The following is a 10910-nucleotide window of genomic DNA, read 5'->3' on the forward strand; positions in this document are numbered from 1 at the left end:
CCCGCCACAAAGGGGCCCGGCCCGGCCCGGCCGGGCTCGCCGCTGACAAGCGCGGGCAGACGTGCTGGGGGCGTGTTGCTCGCCTGGCTGCAGCATCCCGGGCCCCGCGCGGCACGTGCCGGCCTTGGCACCATTTTCTCTGACAGCGTTGGCCGTCGGGGGCTGCCAGGGCTTCGCTGCCCCCAGCCCCTGTACTGCCCCCGGTCCTCACCGCCTTCACCACAGGCCTGTGCTTTTGTTCCCTGCCCTCCTCTCGCCTGCGCCAGGGTCTCCCGGGGACGGGCCGGTGTCTCACAAGTAGACGTGGGCCGGCAGAACCTGAGAGCAGACCCCTCGGCCGAGCGTCGGAGCCTGGGCCCGGGATGTTTTGGGGCTATGGGAAGGAGATGACACAGGGTTGTTGCAGGGGCTGTGGGTTGTTACCCACCTGCCCGTGTAGGCTTTCTTAGGTTAAGATGCTTCCGATCTTTGCACGTTCGGCTCGAAGGGCATCTCTGCGTAAAGAATAAAGCACGGAGGGCCGGGCACGTCTCGACAGCGGATGAAGATTTGCTCTGTGAGCATTTGAACCATTCTCTGATAATGTTCACAGTGCCGCAGTTCACGTTGGTGGTATCGAACGACAGTTTTGTGAGAGCGGGTACTTCATTTGTTTGTAAGGATGTTCTGGCTTATCGGTTGCTTTTAATGTTGTTAAGTGGTCGAAAAACTTCTGCCTTCTACCGTAGCCAAAAATGAACCGTTTGCCTCCTAGTTCAGTGGTTGTGGGCTGTGAAGAAGCACTGAGTGCAGCTCATCTGGCAGCAGAGACAAGTATGGGATAAAAGCAGGAATCTTGTTCAGATTTCGGAAACCACAGAGTGAATGGCAGACCGAGGCTCCGCAGCAGGAAGGCAGATGAGCGTACACGTTAACGCTGCTAGGAAAATTAGACGTGTTCAGTAATCTTCTCCTCCTTGCCCCCACTTAGTGTCTCCCTGGTGGAAACCCGTGATTCCCTACAATTGCACTACGCTGTGTTTCTGGACCGTTAGACTAGGTGTCACTATTGCTTTTCAGAGTGGCGGTTCTCTTCGCTTGTAATCTTGGAATACAGAGGTCAGAAGTTTTCGATCCTGTTGGTTGCAAGGTTTGGCTCATCTGAAGTCACGTGGCATATTTTACTAATAGCCAGAAGTTGAGGGACAAGCCCACTTGAAAGCGTGACTAGATTCCTGTGTGATAGGAGCTGTGGATGTGCAGCCTGAGCTGTGATCCAGTCCCAAATCTTGTTTGCATTTACTGGTAGAAGAGCTGGAGCAGCTTTGGTTTAGCTGAACATCTGAGCAATAATGTTTTGGCTCCTGTGCACAACAACAGATTTGGGATGCAGCTGCCTTGACTTGCAGTAGGCGATTCCAGGAGCCCCGTTGCCATTTGCCTGGGACTGAGTATATGCCAGGGGTGTCCTTTGAACCCTCGTGTGAACTTTACGCTAGTTGTTATTTCCAGGAACTCAAAGGTCTTCTCTGGACCAAACCAATCAAAAAAACTTCCTGCCTAGTGTCAAACAGTATTGGGACTTGAGGGAATCGTACTCGTTACGTAATGTTTTAGGGGAATCTGCTTAAAGCCGAATGTTGCATCTGGGGATCCTCGATGATCAAAATGTGGTGGAAGAAATTGTGAGGTGGTGTTGGGTAATTTTGTGTTGTGGATCTCGGGCTCTTCCCAGGTCAGATCTGCAGTGACAAGTCTAGGGACAGCAGCAAGAGGTCCAGCAGGCGCAAAGCAAGCAGAGGCAGTATCTGTGCGGCCCTTGCTTGCCCCTCGGCCACTGGTTGCCAGGTCCATTGGGGCCCAGGGGCCCCGAATTCCACAGCTGGCCTCTGCTTGGCTCCGCCACATCTTCCAGTGGCCTGGCAGACTGGACAGGGAGGCTCTGTGGCCACATCTGGTCCGTGGGCTGGTCTTGAGCAGCAATTCTCAGCCAGGGTGCTGCGGCATCCCAGGGTGCTGTGAAGTTCTTTTAAGGATGCTGCATGGTGCCATGCAATATTGGCAATATTTGGTGTGATGCACGGGATAAGCCTGGAGGTTTTAAATAGGAATTCGTAGAATCAAAACATTGCTGACCTGTTGTGGTCTTCTGAGTCCTTCATGACAGTGTCGGAGACGAGTGGGCCTGGAAGGGACCTCCAGAGGCTGTCTAGTCCATCCCTCTCCCTGAGGCAGCATCATCCCTGTAGAAAAATTGCTGTAATATTTGTCCCTAGTCAAAAAAAAAATGTGTGAAAGCTGAGAGCTGGCATTTTCTGACGTGGGCCTTGAGTCAAAGGACCTGAAAACCACTGGTCTAGAGTGAAGCGCACTTGGCTGTTAGGCTTTGCCATAGTGAAACTTGGTGGGGATTTTTGCCCAGTAAACCTATGACAGATTGAAAAGTGTGGGTCTTGTCCTCTCTACTTGATGAGTGGGACATACATCTCAAGTTCAGTATTTAGTAGGATTTGGGTTATACATTGTAATAAGAGTCTGTGGCATGGAGTGTGTATGGTGTAGAAATCAAGGAAGAAAGCATTTGTGTATAATTGCTGCTTATCAGAGAGAAATATTTGCCAGCTTTGTCATTTCAGATGTTCTCCCTCCCCCAGCAATACTTCATTCAAGCTTTGTGAAATAAAGTTGAATCCATGCTGTGACTTGTTAGCTTTCAGTTGCATGCAAGTTAAAACTAAGTTACAAAACCTGGAAAAGGAGTTGTTAAAATGGAATATTAACAATAACAATAGTGGCATTGGTGACATGGCTGCAATTATACATGGATCATGATTTTTTTTTATGAAGCTAGCATTAGAGCCATAGAGGTTTGCTAATGGCTGACTTGTTTTAAAATTGTACTACATCCATGTGCTGGAAGGCGTGGCTTCCTTATTATGGCTACAGTTATGTCTGAGCTGAATACTACAGATAATTTCTTTCTTACACTTGCATAGAAGTGTTGCCTGTCTCTCAGCTGCTTTTCCTAATTTTGTGTTACAGATTCATCGCAAGACTGCCAGCAGTTTAATTTGTGAAGTGCAGACACAAAGCTCTGGGCTGTCAGTGGTCTCATTATTAGTGTATGTGAGCAAGGCGATCAAGAGTCTGTTTCTGTGTGTACATGTGAAGCAAAACCTGGGCATATTGTAACCCAGGATATGTGCATTTCATACCAAGAGTGAAAAGATCTAGCGCATCCCTAGCACCAGTGGGAAACAAAGTATAAAGTAGAGCCACGACTGCCAGATTCCCCCTAGAAGTTCCTCAGCTTTCTGGAGCAGCTGTCACTTCTGGAGTGCTTGTCGCAGCATCCTTTGGAAGGCCAGGCTTCTTAGTTTGTCCTGCAAGGAAGTAGATGATCTTTTGGTGGGTGGGCAGGGATGTTATGTTCAACTTTTTTAGAGGGAGCAGTGATGTATAACAGATCATTGGATGAGGCAGAGGTACGACTTGGCTTGTTTGCACTAGAAATGCCAGAACTACTTGGCATTACGTTTCTTCTCTTGGCAGTAGTACTCACTGTACTATACCTGCTAGATGTGTTGGTGAATTAATGTTGTGATTTTTTTTTTTTCTCTTCTAGTTTTGGAGTGTGGGAGTTAAGAGTACTGAATTGTGGAGTTTACCAGACCACATCAGTGAGACACTTGGATAACTTGTTGCCTTCTTGAGACACCAATTCATCTTTCTACTGTTCTTAATTGGCAGAGAATAGAGGCATTTGCTTTTTGACCCTCCTCTTCAGGCTAACCCCCTTCCTCTCCCAGCGGCTCCGTACGTTCTTCTGTAGCACAGTATTTGACCATATGTAATCCATGCCATTTGTTTCAGATGTAGAAGTGTTCTCTCATTGCACTCTCTGTTGAGGGGGAAGGTGTGTTTACACAATATGCCTGGAGACTTTGCAAATGTTGGTACCAAAGTTTACTACCTGCCCTGTTCATTACCGCTTCACCCTTTGAGTGCCCCTCTGTGCATAGCCCACAGGTAGAGTGGCACGTCAAGGGAGTTTTAATGCGTTCCTTACCTTCACATTCCCTTTTACTGTTACGTTCTGATGTCATAACAAGATGAGCCTTCAGGGATGATGGGAAGAATATGTAATATCCAGTAGAGCTTAAAATGAGATGTGTGCCATTTATCACTTGATCTTTTTGCCCCACAGAGTGTTTTGGGGGGAATGGATTTGGAAGTATACTGTGTAAACTTTATTACCAGCTTTCAGTACAAATTAGTTAGTAGCCAGATCTTTTGAATTTGCCTGTTTCTATTCTTCTGAACAGCATATGGACATTGTGGTATAGGGTTGATCGTAAGCATTGTGGCTTTGGCTTTTGAGTCAGCATGTGAGAGCTTCCATTTCAAGGAAACTGCAGACATTGACCCAAAGATTTCTGAGACTTTATTCAAATTTCAGACATAGTTTAGCCTGAATTTTAAGCTTGCTGAAATAATACTTGTCGCTTTAGATCAGTGTTTCCCAAACTCTTGATACCTGAGGCATACTTGTCTGGATTCAGATTGGCAGCAAGCTTCACTCTTACACCCAAAAAGGTATCTATTTGTAAGTCTTAGGCAGCGGTGCCCAATCTTTTGGCGCCAGTCTGCGTGCCCTGGTGGAAGGATTGGGGTGTAGAAATTTGGTGACAGGGGAACGGTGACCATGTTAATTGCCATCGCTTCCCCACCGCCAAATTTCTGAACCTGTGGGGAGCCCTGCGGCTTGGCAGGCTGGATCTGATGCAGATGAAGTGCCACTTCTCATGGCACGCTTTCACTCTTCTCTGCAGCATACTCTTTGGGAATTGCTGCTTTAGATTGTCTTAAGGTCCATAGATGCTGAAGCAAAGGCACTTTGCTGGAGTCACAGTTTTGTTTGTGGAAAGTCTGGTGCTTCATTCATAAACATTAGATATGCTTCAAGGTGCAGGGTCTTTCAGTTGAGGAGTTATCTTTTATGTTGTATTGAAGGAATAGCAAAAGTTCTTACCTGTGCTGCTTTCTCACATAGTCCTGTGCAATAGTTGAATAACGTTTTAGTTTGGTACTTAGTGAAGGTGTTCTCTTAAATCTTTCATCTAGAGCCCAGAAGGCTTTGTTGATGGGCTGTTGATATAAGACAGACATTGGGCATCATTGCTGAGGCCTTGTCTCTGATTGCTCTTCTCATGACTCATTGGACACGGAGGATACTTCTGACAGAATAAGTCTTCACGACGATTGGAATTTGACAGCACTGTTGTAGCATCCTGAAGCGGTTGGCCGTGCTGTATAATCATCGCTCTCTTTTTTTTTCTTTGAGTTGGTATTGCTGAGTGTTTATAGACAAGTCCCCGCAGTTGAGTCTCCTTCACAGCCAGTAAGTAAAACGTGAAGATACTTGGGCATCATGTGAAAGGCAAAAAGATATCCTGTATGTGAAAGATGTGTTGCTTTTCAAGAAATTCATAGTGGAGCTGTTAAACGCTTTAATATATTGAAAAAATGCAGTTAGTTGCTTCCCAAGACTTTCATTAGAGATCAGCTCAGCAGTATCACGGAATAGCTATATGTATGTCCAGAAGGATCTGGAACACCGCTGCTTTGATGTGCGTGGGTAGTTTTGACTATTAATCAGTTATGTCCATTTAAACGATGAGGTTTTCTTTCCTGTCCTCAGATGGTAGATGACTCGGTCTTGCTTTCTAGATGTTCTGCTTCCAGAACTGGAAAGCTTACCTGAAGTGGTCGGTGTATTGCTAGCACTGTTATATAGGGTCTGGGAGAAACGTGGTTTCATTTTTCAGTTGTTGAGTTTAAATTACTGAAGTAATGCACAGTTCTCTTTAACACTTTGGGTGACCCCCTGCTTCTGAAGCTGTTGTGGAAAGCGCTTCAGTCAGAATGAAACAATTTCAGGTATGTTGCAGAAAGCATTTCCTGTTTTCTCGGAGTAAAAATTGTGAATAGAGATTATGCATATAGAGTAATGTAAGCCTGGGCAGGATTTTGCCTGTGATGCTCATTCTTTGAGATGTGGGGAATTTATTATCTGGACTAGTAGCTATTGAGCCAAGATAACATTACGGGTACAGCGTTAGCCTCTGAAGACAGCTCTTGCATACCTTTCTAAGGTGCTACATCATTGGAGGAAAACCATGGTGGGTAAAGGAGTAGGAACAGTAAATGAATGTACCGATACCTGTATAGTTTGGAAATTAAATAAATCCCCAGAGCGCTCCACGGAATGGCTCCATCAGCCTTTCTGGTGCTTCTTCCTATCAGTGTAGATCAGGGAAGCAGTCCTGTGTGCTTCTGAGAATCCATGTTGCCCTCCAGCTGAGGTTTTCCAGGTGCAGCGTATTCTGAAGACCAGAATTCCTTATGAAGTCTTTATACAGAGTTACTCTGGAAAATGGTTTATAATGTTACTGCCAGGTCTTACTGGTATCATCTGCTAATTCATCTTAATAGGTGTTTGAGCATGACTTTCTATGGTTGAATTGTGCTGAAGAAACTTTTGTCTGTCTAGTCACAACTTTAAACTCTGTGTGAGTGTCTAGGTAGTCTGTAATATTGATGGAGAAAGGAAAGCTTCCAGAGCCTGTCTGAATGGACAGAATGTTCCCTCTTGGCATGAGTGAGTCCTCTTGCTTCCATGCCTCGCATAAGGAACCAGCCGTTGTCAACATTTCATTCATAATCCTCAGCAACCTTTTAGTATTGGGTTAGGCTTTCTCAGGTGAACACTGTTTTTTTTTTCTGCCAGAGTTTGGCACCTTGACTGATACCTTTGTACCTGGCCCTCTATGACAGGGGCTGCACAGGGGTATTGGACAAGAAAGATGAGACAAGTGGTAGAGCTTTCTTCCCAGTCCAGACCAGTGGATCTTCTGCGCTGCCATGCCTTATGCTGACGAGCGAATCCTCTCTCCTGCCTGCAGACCCCCAGACAAAAGTTCAGTTCCCCACTGTATCCTGTGGCTCCTGTGCCCTCCGTATCCGTTAAGGTGTTCATGCTCTTGGGACATTCCGCGTAGAAAAACTCTGGGTTGGGGGAAGTGATGTGGGAGCTCCCTGCTCGCCACAGAAGGCTGGCCAGTAAATTGGTGCGCTAGCCTACCTGGAGCCCTTTTCTTAAGCGTTGTCAGGAATAAGATTTATTTCTTGGCTCTATGTTTTGAGGTAAAATCAGATATGAACGTTGTTACAGTACGATGAATGTCAGTGCTGGTTGGTACTGGTTCAGGCTTGTTCTTCTTTGTCAGGTTAGTTTATCGAGCAGGAAATAAATCATTTAAGACTGTGGTTTAGCTTGTGAAACTATATAAATTGATATTGTTTTATTTTTAATGATCAAGTTTAGGAGTTGGGGAAATAGGTGAAAAATAATGGACTTAGAGCTATTGGGCATGAGCAGGAATGACCAGTTTTGGCCTACCAAAGCACTCGCATTTATTAAGGAGTACTAAAGGTTTACGTTTGCCTGGGGATGGTTTCATCTGCATCTGAAAGATAATGGCCGTTTGTGGCAGTGACTTCCCAACAGCTTTTAGGTGGAGGGAGGGCAAGGACAATGCGTTTGGTTCGGAACGCGCTGGAGAAACGGGCATAGCTGGGGTATGAAAGCCGAGAGATGGCAGTCGCCCAAAAAATATCTTGGGCAAGAAAATGAGGTGGCATTACAGGCCTGAGAGTCCTGCCTTCTGTGAAACTTCGTTTTTCCCTTGCCTGCCTCCCCTCCAAGCGCCATGGTTAGGGTTCAATCTCTGGTTCGGTTAATGCAGTCGGAGATCACTGCCAGAGGTCGTGAGCAGCTCTGCCCATGGAGATGACGGTTAGAAAAGTGTTAAATGTCTTTTAGCTATCCATCGCCTGCATTCAGACACTGGTTTGATTTGGTTTCCAGCGGGCTTGTGATGACTGGTGTGCTGGAATCTTCGAATCTTTGATACTTGTCTGCTTTCCAAATAAGAGCAGGCAAAGCAAATGGGCAACTGTACGTGAACCAGAACAAAGTCCGAAAGGCCCAATTTTATGCTGGCCATGACAGTGCCTCCTTAAGAATGACCATTTACAGAATCTGGTTCAAAGCCAGCTTTGAGATTTTTATTTGGAGTTGGAAACAAACGGTTTTCATCAGAAAATCAAAGGCGTTAGTAGTTCAGTAGTAAGCAGATAAAAACGTTTACTCCAGAGCATTGCATTATGCCACGTTGCATCCTTAGCCATTTTTATAAAGGTGTTATCCTTGGATGGGAGAGAAGGCTTAAAAAAACAAAACAAGGCACTAGTTTTATTTATGATTAAAGAAAATCCTTTAACCTGTGCAAGTGTCTAAACAATTTTGTGGGTACAAAATGTTGTGCGTCGTTGATTCTTTGCTCGTGTGTATTAGTCTTTCCAGTTTGTTCTTTTAAGCTTTTTGGTTTCTAGATTCATTCTTAAGTAGGATTATAGTTGCACCCTTTGGGCTGGGAGCATGTCAGAGCTGTGGTTTTACCCTTTAAGACTTGCTCCTCAGCCAGAAATTGCTCTAAGTTGGTTTTTTTGGTTTTGTTTGTTTAAATTTAGTTTTCAGGCTTTGTTAGACAATGAGCCGGTTGAGCTGAGTAGGTCTAGTCGTCGATGTGGGACAGGCTACCATACGATAATTTGTGTGGAATTTTACACAGATTTTCAGTGTATGGAAACAGCTTTGAAACAAAGGATCTCTTATGTGGTTACAAGTTGTCTCGACACTTCTTGACAGGTAGGGTCTTGCATCTTTTTACTGAAGTTGGACTTGTGGGGTTTTTGTCTTTTCTTGCAATATGGGGGGGGGGTGTCGTATGCCTATGTTGAGATACTTTTTTCCAGCACTGCCTAATAATTTAATACAAATTTACTGAAATTTTAAACACAAATTCATAATTTAATATTGGGTATCAGTGTTGCCTTGTCTGGGACTTACCTCGGTCTTCCAATAGAGAATTATTTTACACGTCATTCTACAATTCCTGTGTACTGCGGGTTTTCTGTAAGGTATTATTTTGGCTTAAACTCTGAATTTCTTTGCTTTTTGTGGGTGGGCATAGTCTTGAGTTGAATAATGTAAATACGTCTTTGCATGTGTTACTTTTTCCTTATAAATACTTCTCTGCATGTACTTGAAGTATTTTGGGTTGTGTTATGCTTTCTACTTTACTGCATCAGAATACAGAAGTTGGTAAGATCTATTTTATGGTCCTTTTCAGTTTTGAAACCACTTGCCAGAAACTTAAGTAGTCCTTGAAGTACAGCTATTATTGCTAGTCTTAAAACATTTGTATAGTTATGCGCTGCCCACTCTGAACACGTTGGAACGGTTAGCAAGACTGTTTTGCGTAAAAAATCTCTACAGTTTTTATATCGATGGTTCTTGAACTCACCGTGAACTATCATGTGTTCAGGCTCTTTCCTGGTGAAATGCACTGGGGCTGAGTCAACGGGAGGCCGAGAGACTATGAAACGAGCCAGTGTAGGAAAAAGGCTTCTCTCTTACCAAGTGGTCCTTGAATGAAATATTTGCAGAACTCACAACCCTTACAGACTTGCCACAAGATGGACTGTCGAGTTCGCTCTGCTCCAAAGCCATCCCACTCTCTTCAGCACTTTTGTTCCATTCCTATCCAGCCTTGTTTTCTTCTACTGCCAGCTTGGTAACCTGTCTCAGTTGGATAAGAATTTGTTTCCCTCTTCCTGCTCGGCAACTTGTAACAGTGCACTCTTCTGTCCTGAGACCCAGTCCCTGAACTCCTGAATCCGTGGAGGTTGTTGGTTGGCATTGCAAGTGTAGACTAGTGCTTGAAGGAAGGGACTGGTACTTGGAATTCCTAGATCCTTGTGAAATCCAGTGTCTTGGGGCACTGCTTATTACCAGGTACCTGCATTAGAGACGTCTTGTGATGCTTAAATGTTTGTAAACCACGTTGACTGAAGCACTATGTAAATGCTTTAAGGGTTTGTATTGTTGTTGTTGTTTGCATGTCATTAGGAACGCTGATTGTTTATTAAAGAACAAGCATCTGCGTCCACTGATGCTTATTCTTTATTAAGTGCACTTAATAGTAGACTACTGTCTGTTTAAAACGGCTGTCTTGCTTCTTGGCAGCCTTGATGAGGAAAAACATACTTGACAAATGTCTATTTGGGAGGCATTCCTAAGCCAAATTGGTCATATGTAGCTTATCATTGATCTGCTCCCATGCTGTCTCTTTGGAGAGCACAAATGCATGCTGAAATACGTTACAGAAGCAAACACGTAGGATTTTTTTTTAATGGCAGCTCCTTTTCTACTTTGTGCAGAACGCTTTTGTCCTGGGGAAGTGTTGATCCTGCCCGAGCCCGAGCAGTGTGAGAGTGTTTACATCTTGCAGCGAGTCCCACGTGTGCAGGGGGGAGTGGCGAGGACGTGACTCGGCGAGTGCTCGGTGCAGTGCTGCGTGCAAAGCCTGAGCCTGGAGTGATGCACTTCTGCAGCATTTCCTTCACCGCTCTCTTTACAGTTCAGTTTAATCCTGCTCGCCTAAGTCTGTCTTCAGTTCCGACATGAAGAACTGTTTTTCTTTCGGCAAAACTAACTAGAGTCTTTAAACAGATTCTGTCTTTTAATTTTTTTAATCTATTTGATAACAAATGTACCTTGTAGGAACAACTGGGTTGAGCTTTGTTCTTTCAGTGCTGTTCCTTTTCTCCTGGAATCACTGCCACAAAAAGGAGCAATAACTAGTTGTGCGCTACTGAAAAACTAGAAATGTCTTCCTCCCCTACCACTGTACTATCTATATCTAGTGAATACAGAAAACTGTACTGCTGTATGGTAACCTGATATCCCAGTAATGCTTATTAGGAGCAAGTTTAAAAAAAAAAAAAAAAAAAAAAGAATTTGG

This window comes from Gavialis gangeticus, unplaced genomic scaffold, assembly GCF_001723915.1.
Source record: "Gavialis gangeticus isolate Ggan-Ray unplaced genomic scaffold, GavGan_comp1, whole genome shotgun sequence".
NCBI lineage: Eukaryota > Metazoa > Chordata > Crocodylia > Gavialidae > Gavialis > Gavialis gangeticus.